The sequence below is a fragment of the Budorcas taxicolor genome, chromosome 4 (genome assembly GCF_023091745.1).
Source record: "Budorcas taxicolor isolate Tak-1 chromosome 4, Takin1.1, whole genome shotgun sequence".
Taxonomy (NCBI): domain Eukaryota; kingdom Metazoa; phylum Chordata; class Mammalia; order Artiodactyla; family Bovidae; genus Budorcas; species Budorcas taxicolor.
Window position 1 is genome coordinate 107720897 of NC_068913.1, and position 13788 is coordinate 107734684.

The 13788-nt window shown below is 41.4% G+C and overlaps 1 pseudogene; it reads right to left on the minus strand.

The window, feature by feature from the left end:
* Positions 1-2805: 2805 nt before the first annotated feature.
* On the minus strand, positions 2806-3748 carry LOC128046817 (olfactory receptor 9A2-like; annotated as a pseudogene).
* Between the last annotated feature and the right edge of the window lie 10040 nt (positions 3749-13788).

Genomic DNA, 13788 nt, shown 5'->3' on the forward strand with positions numbered 1-13788 from the left:
ACAACTGACAAGTAAAAAATTGGGAAAGGAATACAAGGCTGTATATTGTCATCCTGTTCATTTAACTTATATGCAGAGTTCAGTTCAGTTGCTCAGTCATGTCCGACTCTTTGCAACCCCATGAATCGCAGCACGCCAGGCCTCCCTGTCCATCACCAACTCCCGGAGTTCACTCAGACTCACGTCCATCGAGTCCATGATGCCATCCAGCCATTTCATCCTTTGTCATCTCCTTCTCCTCCTGCCCCCAATCCCTCCCAGCATCAGAGTCTTTTCCAATGAGTCAACTCTTCGCATGAGGTGGCCAAAGTATTGGAGTTTCAGCTTTAGCATCAGTCCTTCTAAAGAACACCCAGGACTGATCTCCTTTAGAATGGACTGGTTGGATCTCCTTGCAGTCCAAGGGACTCTCAAGAGTCTTCTCCAACACCACAGTTCAAAAGCCTCAATTCTTTGGCGCTCAGCCTTCTACACAGTCCAACTCTCACATCCATACATGACCACTGGAAAAATCATAGCCTTGACTAGATGGACCTTTGTTGACAAAGTAATGTCTCTGCTTTTTAATATGCTGTCTAGTTTGGTCATAACTTTCCTTCCAAGGAGTAAGCGTCTCTTAATTTCATGGCTGCAATCACCATCTGCAGTGGTTTTGGAGCCTCCCAAAATAAAGTCTGACACTATTTCCACTGTTTCCCCATCTATTTCCCATGAGGTGATGCAGAGTACATCATGCCAAATGCTGGGCTGGATGAACCACAAGCCAGAATCAAGATTGCCAAGAGAAATATCAACAACCTCGTGATACCACTCTAGGTGATACCACTCTAATGCCAGAAACTGAAGAGGAACCAAAGAGCCTCTTGATGAGGGTGAAAAGGAAGAGTGAAAAAGTTGGCTTAAAACCCAACATTCAAAAAACTAGGATCATAGCATCTGTTCTTATTATGTCATGGCAAATAGATAGGGGAACAGTGGAAGAACTAACAGAGTTTCTTTTTTGGGCTCCAAAATCAGTGCAGATAGTGACTGCTGCTGCTGCTAAGTTGCTTCAGTCGTGTCTGACTCTGTGAGACCCCATAGACAGCAGCCCATCAGGCTCCCCCGTCCCTGGGATTCTCGAGGCAAGAACACTAAAGTGGGTTGCCATTTCCTTCTCCAATGCATGAAAATGAAAAGCGAAAGTGAAGTCGCTCAGTCGTGTCCGACTCTTCGTGACCCCATGGACTGCAGCCTACCAGTCTCCTCCGTCCACGTGATTTTCCAGGCAAGAGTACTAGAGTGGGCTGCCAGTGACTGCAGCCATGAAATTAAAAGACACTTACTCCTTGGAAGAAAAGCTATGACAACCTAGACAGTATTTTTAAAAGCAGGGACTTCACTTTGCCAACAAAGTTCCGTCTAGTTAAAGCTATGTTTTTTTCCAGTAGTCATGTATGGATTTGAGAGTTGCACCACAAAGAATGATGAGCACCAAAGAAATGATGCTTTCAAATTTCAGTGCTGGAGAACACTCTTGAGAGTCCCTTGGACTGCAAGGAGGTCAAACCAGTCAATCCTAAAGGAAATCAGTCCCAAATATTCATTGGAAGGACTGATGGTGAAGCTGGAACTCCAATACTTTGGCCACCTTATATGAAGAGCTGACTCATGTCCGATGCAGGATACAGCATGCTTGGGGCTGGTGCACGGGGATGACCCAGAGGGATGTTGTGGGGAGGGAGGTGGGAGCCAGGTTCATGTTTGGGATTGCATGTACACCAGTGGTGGATTCATGTCAATGTATGGCAAAACCAATACAGTCATAAAGTAAAAATTAAAAGTTAAATAAAAATAAAAAAATAGAAATTAAAAAAAAAAAAAGACCCTGATCCTGGGAAAGATTGAAGGCAAAAGGAGAGAGGGCAGCAGAGGATAAGATGGTTAGATAGCATCACCAATTCAGTGGTGGAATCTGAGCAAACTCCAGGAGATAGTGAAGGACATTGCAGCCTGCTGTGCTGTAGTCCATGGTCGCAAAGAGTCAGACATGACAGTGACCAATTACAACATCACATACACAGCTCAAAAGGGAGAGGCTAAAGCAATGCTCTGAGGTTTAGCAAACAGAACTTTCCCCTGCTTCCAGTCCCCAGGTATTTTCATCTTCTTTATGTCACCATGATTTGCCAGAGAAGAAAGACTCCAATCCACATGCCACCACCGCTCTAGATACTTTTAAGGCATACATACCTCATATGTATTCTTTTGAGGCATGCATCATACATACTTCCCAATAGCAATCAGGTCAGGATTACATGAAAAACAACCAGAAAAAAAGAGAACCATAGGATACTTTAAATCACATGGATATCTTGTCAAGAAATTTCACAAAAATATAGGAAAAGAACTAGTAATAGCTGATAAAGAAACAAGGAGAATATCTCTGCCTTTGGCCCTTGATTATGCCATATATCTCACCACAACACCTCATGTCATTTCTCCCCCAGGAAATAATTTGACCAACAGAGTACATAGAAACATTGATGTATATAATTTCTCTGGTTCCTCCCACATCGCAAGAATATGATTCTTTGAGTTCAAGAGTGGATGCAAAATAGCAGTTTAAACTAAGGCAATGATACTCAAGTGAGCAGAAAATGGGTTTTATTTTTACCTGTCTTTACATGGCCTAATCAGAAGTGGTACATCTTATTTAATTTTTGTGATGGTGATGATGCTAAAAGAGAAAAATTAGTGTTTTCTAGGTTCCTGAATAATTCATAATGCAGGCTGTTCCACCAAAAAAAGGAACTGAGAGAAGAGTTAATCTTTGAGGAGTTGACAGCCACGTTTCACTCCGTCTCGAAGGGCCTGTTTGACTTTGTCATTCCGGAGTGAAGATGAAAGGGTTCAGCAAAGGGGTTAACACGGAAATCAACAGGGAGACTATTTTATTGTACTCGGCTGCCTGCGTTTGCTTGGGTTTCATGTAGAGGAACAAGCAGCTGCCACAGCCGATGACAACAAAGGTGAAGAGGGAGGCACACGTAGAGAAGGCTTTCCTGCGGCCGGAGGCGGTGGGGATCGTGAGGATGGTGGAGATGATGTAGGTGTAGGAGACAATTGTTGGGGCCAGTGAACCAATGATGATGAAAACAGCCATTAAAAACAGAACAAACTCTGTGAAAACAGTGTCATCACAGGACAGCTTGAGCAACTGACCTCGGTCACAGAAAAAATGGTCTAAGACGTTTGATTTGCAGAAGGTAAACTGAAATGTGGCATAGACTGGCCAGATTTCAGAAAGGAACCCAAACACCCATGACCCAGTCACCACCGAGATGCAGGTGCGGCTGTTCATAATGGTGTTGTACCTCAAGGGGTTACAGACAGCCACGTAATGGTCCACAGCCATCGCTCCCAACAGGGCAAACTCTGTGGTTCCCAGAGCAAGGTACAGGAAGAGCTGGGCAACACATGCAGCCAGAGATATTGTCTGCATCCCAGGGAGCAGCAAGCCCGAGAACATCGCAGGGACGATAAGGGATGTGATCATGATCTCCAAGGCAGAGGGATGACCGAGGAAGAAATACATGGGGGACTGCAGACGTTTATCGACACAGACAATCACAATGATGACCATGGTGCTGATTATCGTCACTGAGTAGAAGAGAAAGAATACAGCAAAAAGAACGTGGTGTAGTTCTTGAGACCCTGAGAACCCTAAAAGGCAGAATTCAGTGACACTTGAGTGATTACTCATCATTCAGTCCTTGTTTCTGCTCCTTGGGAAACCTAGAGATCAAAAGAAAAGAAACGCTGCTCCACTTGGTCCTTCTTTTAAGAGAGGAGCACAGATTAGGATGAGGAACTATTTCCAGTCTGGTGACCAGATGAGGGGCCCCCACTAGGATGCTCTGTACCAAGTCAGACCTAAATGTTGTCACCTCACATCCAGCTAAAAGCTCACTGCGTAGAATGGATGAAGATACCATCATCTTTATGCTGTGAAAAAAACCTCCCTTGGCTTTTTGCCCCCAACTAGATGTGCTTTCTCACAGGAAACAAAGGTTAAGGCTTAAAAGAAGCCAGTTTTGCTGCTGTGTCAGCCCCTTGGATCTGGGGGTTGTTCTTTTCTCTTTGGCTCATTGCGGCAGATGACATAGTAGCATTTAAGAAGATGTTCAAAGGACTGAAATTTACCCTATGCTTCATCCTGATTGGTAGTACAGAGACCCACCTTGGGGTCAGCAGAAGAAAGGCAAGGGGGTCTAAGAGCATTATCTGGTTTCTCCAGATTTAAAAATTTCCCTATTCCCATTAGTGCTCCGAATGGAAACTGTTTGAGCCTGGGATAAATTTCTAGGTAGATTCATTCCTATTCAACTCTATTTTTCACAAAGTCTGGGAAGGAAAGAAAGATGGTGCCCAGCATTGACAAGTTTAGATCCAAGGCTCTCAGACACTCCATGTGCCTGAATCTCTACCACTTCATCCATCCCACCACACTAACGTCATCTCATCAGGGGACTCTTTCCAATTACCCTCCCTCACATTGGAAAGACATGGTATTCTTAGACTTCAGTTTCCTTCCTAGCACTTATTATTACCTGATATTATTTTTGTGTTTAATTGTTCATCCCAACCTTACTTGAATGTGAAATAAATGAAGCAGTGTACCAAACAAGCATCCCTGCACTGTGGAGCTTATATCCAAGGGGGCAATGGAGATTATTCCAGACACAAAACAAAGAAGGGAAGTATTTAAGATGTTAGTTTACTAACCAGGCCATAGAAAAATAAGGCAAGAAACAGGGACAGGAAATTTAATTTTATTTATTCATGGTCCATGTATGATGTTAGATATAAACCCATGAGAGCAAAGATGCATCTTCTATGTATTATACACAATTATATACAGAAAAATACATTATATGCAAGCTATTCTTGAGGTAAGTAGTGGTGAAAATATGACAATTTCTGGTAGAGGATGGACATATGAATGTTTAATATATGGTTTAAAAGTACAAGGTCCTGGCCAAGGCCCATAAGCCATGTCCCCTCTATCCTATTATTCTTGGTCTGCTTTCCTTCTTCTGGTTACCATTTTCCCTTCCTCTCTCCCCTTCCTCGGACCTTCCCAGTATCTCTGTAAATCTTTCACTGATGGGAATCCAGGCTTCAGGGACAGAACTACCAGGAGATCTCTGTGGTCTGCTTTTCCCCCCTTTTGGGTAACCATCACTAGATAAACATCACTAGATAAACACTAGAGAGGAGCCTGCTGAGCAACATCAGGAGCTGCGCCTGCACGAGCACTGGGTCAGAGAAGAGCTGAGTCTGCTCTTCGCTCTGCTGGCGTATTAGGAGAGGAGCCATTTCCCAGCTGCTCCCTGGCCCAGCCTTCAGATTCTTGGCGTCCTCCTCTAGAAGGCAGCCAAGCCAGAACTCCCCATCCTCATCCTCTCCGACACTTTCCTTTGTACAGGGGAACTCTGAGAACACACTCACCTGGATGCACAGGCTCCTCTGCCACTTCTGATGCTCTCTGGGGCTCAGGCAGGGCTACTCCTGTCTGGCTACTGCTGAGCTGAACACAGGAGTTGAAGCTATTTGGTGCTGCCTCCGTGCATGGTGAAGAAGGAAACTGTCCTCGGGGAGGAGTTAGGAAAAACGCCCAGAAATAACAGTGTTGTGGGGAGCAGAGGGTCTCTCTCTCTCCTTCTGTCCCACTTCCCTCCTTTTCTCCCACTTCCCTCCTTCCCAAGGGGACTTGGTCATTGAGGACCCTGTTCTTAATTAGCCCAGGCTCAGGGCATCCCTCAGCAAGCAGTCTTGGGAGAGCTGAACAAACTTTGATTCATTCTCATCCTTGAGCAATTAAGTTTCAGAACTTTTTCAACTTTTTTGTTTAATTGGAAACACAAGATCTCACCAGAGGCTTCTCAATTCAAGGCTGCCTTCTCAAAGACCCCAAGTCTAGGCTTCCAGAAGATGTCTCAAACTCTGAGCAGATCACCCCTTCTGTTCTTTATGCTATGCTCTCCCCAGGATTCACTTGATAATTGGAGCCAAATTCAGCTCATCACCCTCCAATAGGAAAATCTGTAATTGACCTCTAAAATATGCCCCAATAACTTAAAAAAGGGCCGCATTTTGGTCTCAGTCAAAATTTAACCTCAACAAAAATCCCCCGAGGATCTCCAAAACCCCATGGAAAGTTTCTACCCCTAAGTCTAACTGCTCTAGGCTACTGTCTCAGGTTTCCACTCTTCTCATACATGTGGCTTTGTATGATTCCAAGCAAGGCTCTTGCAGGCATTGATCTCCATGGAATGTCCCTGATCACCAGCTGGCCAATTCCATGTAGGAAGAGTATAAAACTAGCCGAATGCAAGTAGTTATATTTACAACCTGGTACAACTGGAAAATATAAATTGGTGCTGGAATGAGGCAGACATGTGAAAGTTACAAAGCATTTACTGAAATTTGTATTTCATTTTATATATACCTGTTAAATCTGAGAATGTCACTGTTACAGAAGGCTATAAATTGAGAATAATATTCCTTCCATCCTTCAAACTGCCCATGCCCAACCAGATTGCAATATAATCTTAAACAATCTTTAAAAAATCTTGTAAGCAGATATCTACATATTCCTTTGAAGAAAATGTTGTAAAAATGTTATACACCATTTTCCCTTTCATTTAACAATATATAAAAGATACTCTCCCATATTGACACATGCTGTTCTACTTCTCTTTTTTGCATAGTGTTCCTTCATATGGATGTCCTGCTGTTTATTAGGCAGCCCTCTGTTGATCAACTTCATTGTTTTCATTGTAAAAATTAAGCTACACTGTTTTCAAAATTTATAAGTCCACAAAAATTCTTATATATGGAAAAATCCCTAGAGTTAAAATTTCTAGGTGAAGAAATTCCACACTTGTTGTACCTACAGCATTTTATTGGCACTGAATTATTATACTCTACAGATTTTGGACTGATTTGAACAACCACGAGCACTGTATGGTAGGAGAGCTCTTTGATCTCCTGATGTAATTCTCACCTAAAATATAATCAAAATTTTATGTTAATTTTAAATGGAAAGACCAAAATAAGGCATATTTTAAGAGAAAACAAATTAAAACCCAATAAAATGGTAAACGTTCTGTAAGATAAACATTACCAACAGTGACTCAAAAAGAAACTGAACAACCAGAAATTTCTAAACATGTTCAGTGAACTGAATTCATTGGAATTGATCTGAATTAGAAACATTCTCAGGGCTTCCCAGGTGGCTCAGTGGATAAAGAATTCTCTTGCAACGTAGGAGACATAGGAGATGTGGGTTGATCTCTGCATCAGGAACATAACCTGGAGGAAGGCATAGCGACCCACGCCCCGTATTCTTGACTGAGAATCTCTTGGACAAGGGAGCCTGGTTGGCTTCAGTCCATAGGGTTGCAAAAACCCAAATATGATTGAAGCAACTGAGCACAAGCAAGAGAAACATTCTCAGAAAGGAAACTACAATTTCAGATGGACTTACTGGTGGATTCAATCAAATGTTTAAGGAAGAAATAGTATCACTCTTATACAAAATCTTCCTAAAAATAAGTAGAAGCAACTCTGCTCCATTCCTCTTATTATCTTATTATTTATACCACCATTATCTTGGTATTGAAGACACCACAGAGAAGTAAATCTACAAACCAATATTCCTCATAAATAGAAATTTAAAAATCCTCATTAAATACTTGAAAATTAAACTCAACAACTATGTCAAAAAAATTAGGGATTTAATTTCACAAATGCCAGATTGATTTAATATTTACAGATCAATTAATATAATTCATCGTGTTTAACAGTATTAAAGAGTTCAGTTCAGTCGCTCAGTCCTGTCCGACTCTTTGTGACCCCATGGACTGCAGTACGCCAGGCCTCCCTGTCCATCGCCAACTCCCGGAATTTACTCAGACTTATGTCCAGTGAGCCAGTGATGCCATCCAAACATCTCATCCTCTGTCATCCCCTTCTCCTCCTGCCTTCAATCTTTCCCAGCATCAGGGTCTTTTCAAATGAGTCAGTTCTTTTATTTTTTTAAATTTTTATTATTATTTATTGTACTATTATTATTATTTTTACTTTACAATATTGTATTGGTTTTGCCACACATCAACATGAATCTGCCGTGGGTGTAACACATCTTCCCAATCTCGAACCCCCTTCCCACCTCGCCCCCAACATCATCCCTCCGGGTCATCCCAGTACACTAGCCCCAAGCATCCTGCACCCTGCATCGAACCTAGACTGGCAGTTCATTTCTTATATGATATTATACATGTTTATATCACATGAGTCAGTTCTTTGCATCAGGTGGCCAAAGTTTTGGAGTTTCAGCTTCAGCATCAGTCCTTCCAATGAACATTCAGGACTGATTTCCTTTAGAATGGACTGGTTGGATCTCCTTGCAGTCCAAGGGACTCTCAAGAGTCTTCTCCAACACCACAGTTCAAAAGCATTAACTCTTCGGTGCTCAGCTTTCTTTATAGTCCAACTCTCACAGCCATACATGAACACTGGAAAAACCATGGCTTTGACTAGACGGACCTTTGTTGGCAAAGGTCTCTGCTTTTCAATATGCTGTCTAGGTTGGTCATAACTTTTCTTCCAAGGAGTTCAGTTGAGTTCAGTAACTAAGTCCTGTCTGACTCTTTGCAACCCCATGAACTGAAGCACGCCAGGCCTCCCTGTCCATCACGAACTCCCGGAGTCCACCCAAACCCATGTCCATTGTGTCAGTGATGCCATCCAGCCATCTCATCCTCTGTCGTCCCCTTCTCCTCCTGCCCTCAATCTTTCCCAGCATCAGGCTCTTTTCAAATGAGTCAGCTTTTTGCATCAGGTGGCCAAAGTATTGGAATTTCAGCTTCAACATCAGTCCTTCCAATGATCCCCCAGGACTGATCTCCTTTAGGATGGACTGGTTGGATCTCCTTGCAACCCCAGGGACTCTCAAGAGTCTTCTCCAACACCACAGTTCAAAAGCATCAATTCTTTGGTGCTTAGCTTTCTTCACAGTCCAACTCTCACATCCATATATAACCACTGGAAAAACCACAGCCTTGACTGGACAGAAGTTTATTGGCAAAGTAATTTCTCTGCTTTTTAATATGCTCTCTAGGTTGGTGCTGGAGAAGACTCTTGAGAATCCCTTGGACTGCAAGGAGATCCAACCAGTCCATCCTAAAGGAGACCAGTCCTGGGTGTTCATTGGAAGGACTGATGCTGAAGCTGAAACTCCAGTACTTTGGCCACCTGATGGAAGAGCTGCCTCTTTTGAAAAGACCCTGATGCTGGGAGGGATTGAGGGCAGGAGGAGAAGGGGACGACAAAGGATGAGATGGCTGGATGGCATCACCGACTCGATGCACATGGGTTTGGGTGAACTCCAGGAGTTGGTAATGGACAGGGAGGCCTGGCGTGCTGCAATTCATGGAGTCGCGAAGAGTCAGACATGACTGAGTGACTGAACTGAACTGAACTGAGCTGAGGTTGGTCATAACTTTCCCTCCAAGGAGTAAGTGTCTTTTAATTTCATGGCTGCAATCACCATCTGCAGTGATTTTGGAGCCCAGAAAAATAAAGTCAGCCAATGTTTCCATTGTTTCCCCATCTATTTCCCATGAAGTGATGGGACCAGATGCCATGATCTTAGTTTTCTGAATGTTGAACTTTAAGCCAACTTCTTCACTCTCCTCTTTCACTTTCATCAAGAGGCTCTTTGGTTCTTCTTTGCTTTCTTCCATAAGGGTGGTGTCATCTACATATCTGAGGTTATTGATATTTCTCCTGGCAATCTTGACTCCAGCTTGTGCTTCCTCCAGCCCAGTGTTTCTCTTGATGTACTCTGCATAGAAGTTAAATAAGCAGGGTGACAATATACAGCCTTGACGTACTCCTTTTCCTATTTGGAACCAGTCTGTTGTTCCATGTCCAGTTCTAACTGCTGCTTCCTGACCTGCATATTGGTTTCTCAAGAGGCAGGTCAGGTGGTCTGGTATTCCCATCTCTTTCAGAATTTTCCACAATTTATTGTGATCCACACAGTCAAAGACTTTGGCATAGTAAGTGTCTATTAATTTCTTGGCTGCAAGGAGCATCTGCAGCGATTTTGGAGCCCAAAAATATAAAATCTGTCACTGTTTCCACATCTATTTGCCATGAAGTGATGGGACCAGATGCCATGATCACTTCAATAGAGGCATAAAAGTTATTTAACAAAAAATCAGCATTTAATGAGTAAAAATGTTCATTCAACTGGGAATAAAGGAAATCTTTTGCAAACTGAAAACACCATCTACCAAAGCCTGATGCTAATATGAAATCTAATGATGACGATGATACTTTCCCCTAAGACAGGAAATAAGACAAAGATTACCTGCTGTCATCCCTTCTACTAAAAATTGTACTGGAATTCCTAACTAGTGCAATATACAGCAAGATAATGAAATTAGAGCATACAGTTAGGAAATAAGAAATAAAATATTTGTTTACAGACTTAATTCTATATGTAAAAAATCCAAAGTAGTCCACAAAAAAGTAACTAGAACTAATAAATGATTATCGAGGTCATAGGATAAAAGTTCAATATTCAAAATGTTATTATTTTACTCTACACTAGCAAGAAACATTGGAAATAGAACTTAAAATATAAAATATAATTTACAATAACATCCAAATATAAAAAAATAAAAGACACATTTAACAAGCTACATGAGTGACCCAAACACTTAAATCTATAAAACATTGCTAAAATTAAAAAGGACTGGAAAAGGTGAAGAAATATTCTACTTCCATAAATCAGAACACACAATTTTGTGAGAATTAATTCTCTCCAGTTTCATCTATAGAGTCAATGCAATTGCAATTAAATCCCCAGGAGACATTTTTCTTAAACGTTAAAAAGATGACTGTATGATTTCTACACAGTTTTGAAGGACCTAGAATAGTCAAAATATTTTTGAAAAAAAAAAAGAACAAAGTTGGAGGACTCACAATACACATTTAAAGACTTACTACAAAACTACAGTAATCAAGACAGTATGTTACTGATATAATGTTATGTGGATCAATGCACATGTAGACCAATAAAATAGAACAGAGAATACAGACACAGATCCAAACATATATCTTTAATTGCTTTTAACTACAGGAATTATTTGTGAAGAAATGGAGCAACTGGAACTCTCAGACGTTGCTGGTGGGAATGCACAATGGTAAAAATAACAGTTAAACATATCAATATCTTACCATACAAACCTGAAATTCCACTATTAGAGTTTCCTAAGATGAAGGAAAACATGCATCCACCAGATATGTTTATAAATATTGGTGGCTTGATTCAGAATAAACTGCAAAAATCCCAATGACAATTTTTAGGTAAAAAAATATATATATTTATTTATTTTAAATAAGTGATGGCACATCCAGACAGTGGAATATTGTTGTTGTTCAGTAACTCAGTTGTGTCCGATTCTTTGCAACCCCACAGACTGCAGCATGCCAGGCATCCCTGTTCTTCACTATCTCATGGAATTTGCTCAGATCTATTGCTGAGTGGAATACTACAGTTCACACACAGTTTTGAACTGTATGATTGATGTATCATTATGGATAAGTTTCTGCAGGATTGTATCAAGCAAAAGAATCCCAATATAAAGTCAATACTATTTTCAGTTCAATTCAGTCACTCAGTTGTGTCTGACTCTTTGTGATCCCATGGACTGCAGCATGCCAGGCTTCCCTGTCCATCACCAACTCCTGGAGTACACTCAGACTGATGTCCATTGAGTCAGTGATGCCATTCAACTATCTCATCCTGTGTCATCCCCTTCTCCTCCCGCCTTCAATCTTTCCCAGCATCAGGGTCTTTTCCAGTGAGTCAGTTCTTTGCATCAGGTGGCCAAAGTTTTGGAGTTTCAGCTTCAACATCAGTCCTTCCAATGAATATTCAGGACTGATTTCCTTTAGGATACACTGGTTGGATCTCCTTGCAGTCCAAGGAACTCTCAAGAGTCTTCTCCAACACCACAGTTTCAAAGCATCAGCTCTTCGGCACTCAGCTTTGTTTATAGTCCATCTGTCACATCCATACATGACTACTGGAAAAACCATAGCTTTGACTAGATGGACCTTTGTTGGCAAAGTAGTGTCTCTGCTTTTCAATATGCTGTCTAGGTTGGTCATAACTCTTCTTCCAAGGAGTAAGCATCTTTTAATTTCATGGCTGCAGTCACCATCTGCAGTGATTTTGGAGCACCCCCCCCCCCCAAATAAAGTCAGCCACTGTTTCCATTGTTTCCCCATCTATTTGCCATGAAGTGATGGGACCAGATGCCATGATTTTAGTTTTCTGAATGTTGAGTTTTACGCCAACTTTCACTTTCATCAAGAGGCTCTTTATTTAATTCTTCTTGGCTTTCTGCCATATGGGTGTTATCATCTGGATATCTCAGGTTACTGATATTTCTCCTGGCTATCTTGATCCCAGCTTGTGCTTCATTCAGTCCATCATTTCTCATGATGTACTCTGCATATAAGTTAAATAAGCAGGGTGACAATATACAGCCTTGAGTTGACATACTCCTTTCCCGATTTGGAACCAGTCTGTTGTCCCATGTCCAGTTCTAACTGTTGTGTCTTGACCTGCATACAGGTTTCTCAGGAGGCAGGTCAGGTAGTCTGGTATTCTCATCTCTTGAAGAATTTTCCACAGTTTGTTTTGATCCACACAGTCAAAGGCTTTGTAATAGCCAATAAAGCAGAAATATATGTTTTTCTAGAACTCTCTTTCTTTTTTGATGATCCTTCGGATGTTGGCAATTTGATCTCTGGTTCCTCTGTCTTTTCTAAATCCAGCTGAAACAACTGGAAGTTCATGGTTCACATACTGTTGAAGCCTGGCTTGGAGAATTTTGAGGATTACTTTGCTAGCATGTGAGATGAGTGCAATTGTGCGGTAGTTTGAGCATTCTTTGGCATTGCCTGTCTTTGGGATTGGAATGAAAACTGACCTTTGTCAGTCCTGTGGCCACTGCTGAGTTTTCCCAATTTGCTGGCATATTGAGTGCAAACTTTCACAGCATCATCTTTTAAGATTTGAAATAGCTCAATGGGAATTCCATCACCTCCACTAGCTTTGTTCATAGTGACACTTCTAAGGCCCGCTTGACTTCAAATTCCAGGATGTCTGGCTCTAGGTGAGTGATCAGACCATCGTGATTATCTGGGTCGTGAAGCTCTTCTTTGTATGATTCTTCTGTGTATTCTTGCCACCTCTTCTTAATATCTCCTGCTTCTGGTAGGTCCATACCATTTCTGTCCTTTATCGAGGCCACCTTTTCATGAAATGTTCCCTTGGTATCTCTAATTTTCTTAAAGAGATCTCTAGTCTTTCCCATTCTATTGTTTTCCTCTATTTTTCTGCATTGATCACTGAGGAAGGCTTTCTTATCTCTCCTTGCTATTCTTGGGAACTCTGCATTCAAATGGGTATATCTTTCCTTTTCTCCTTTGCTTCTCTTCTTTTCACAGCTACTTGTAAGTCCTCCTCAGACAGCCATTTTGCTTTTTTGCATTTCTTTTTCTTGAGGATGATCTTGATCCCTGTCTCCTGTACAATGCCACAAACCTCCATCTTGAGTCTATTTGTCATATGTATACATATTTTATAGGTACACCTATGGCCAATTCATGTTGATGTATGGAGAACCCATCACAATATTTTAATTATCTAAATAA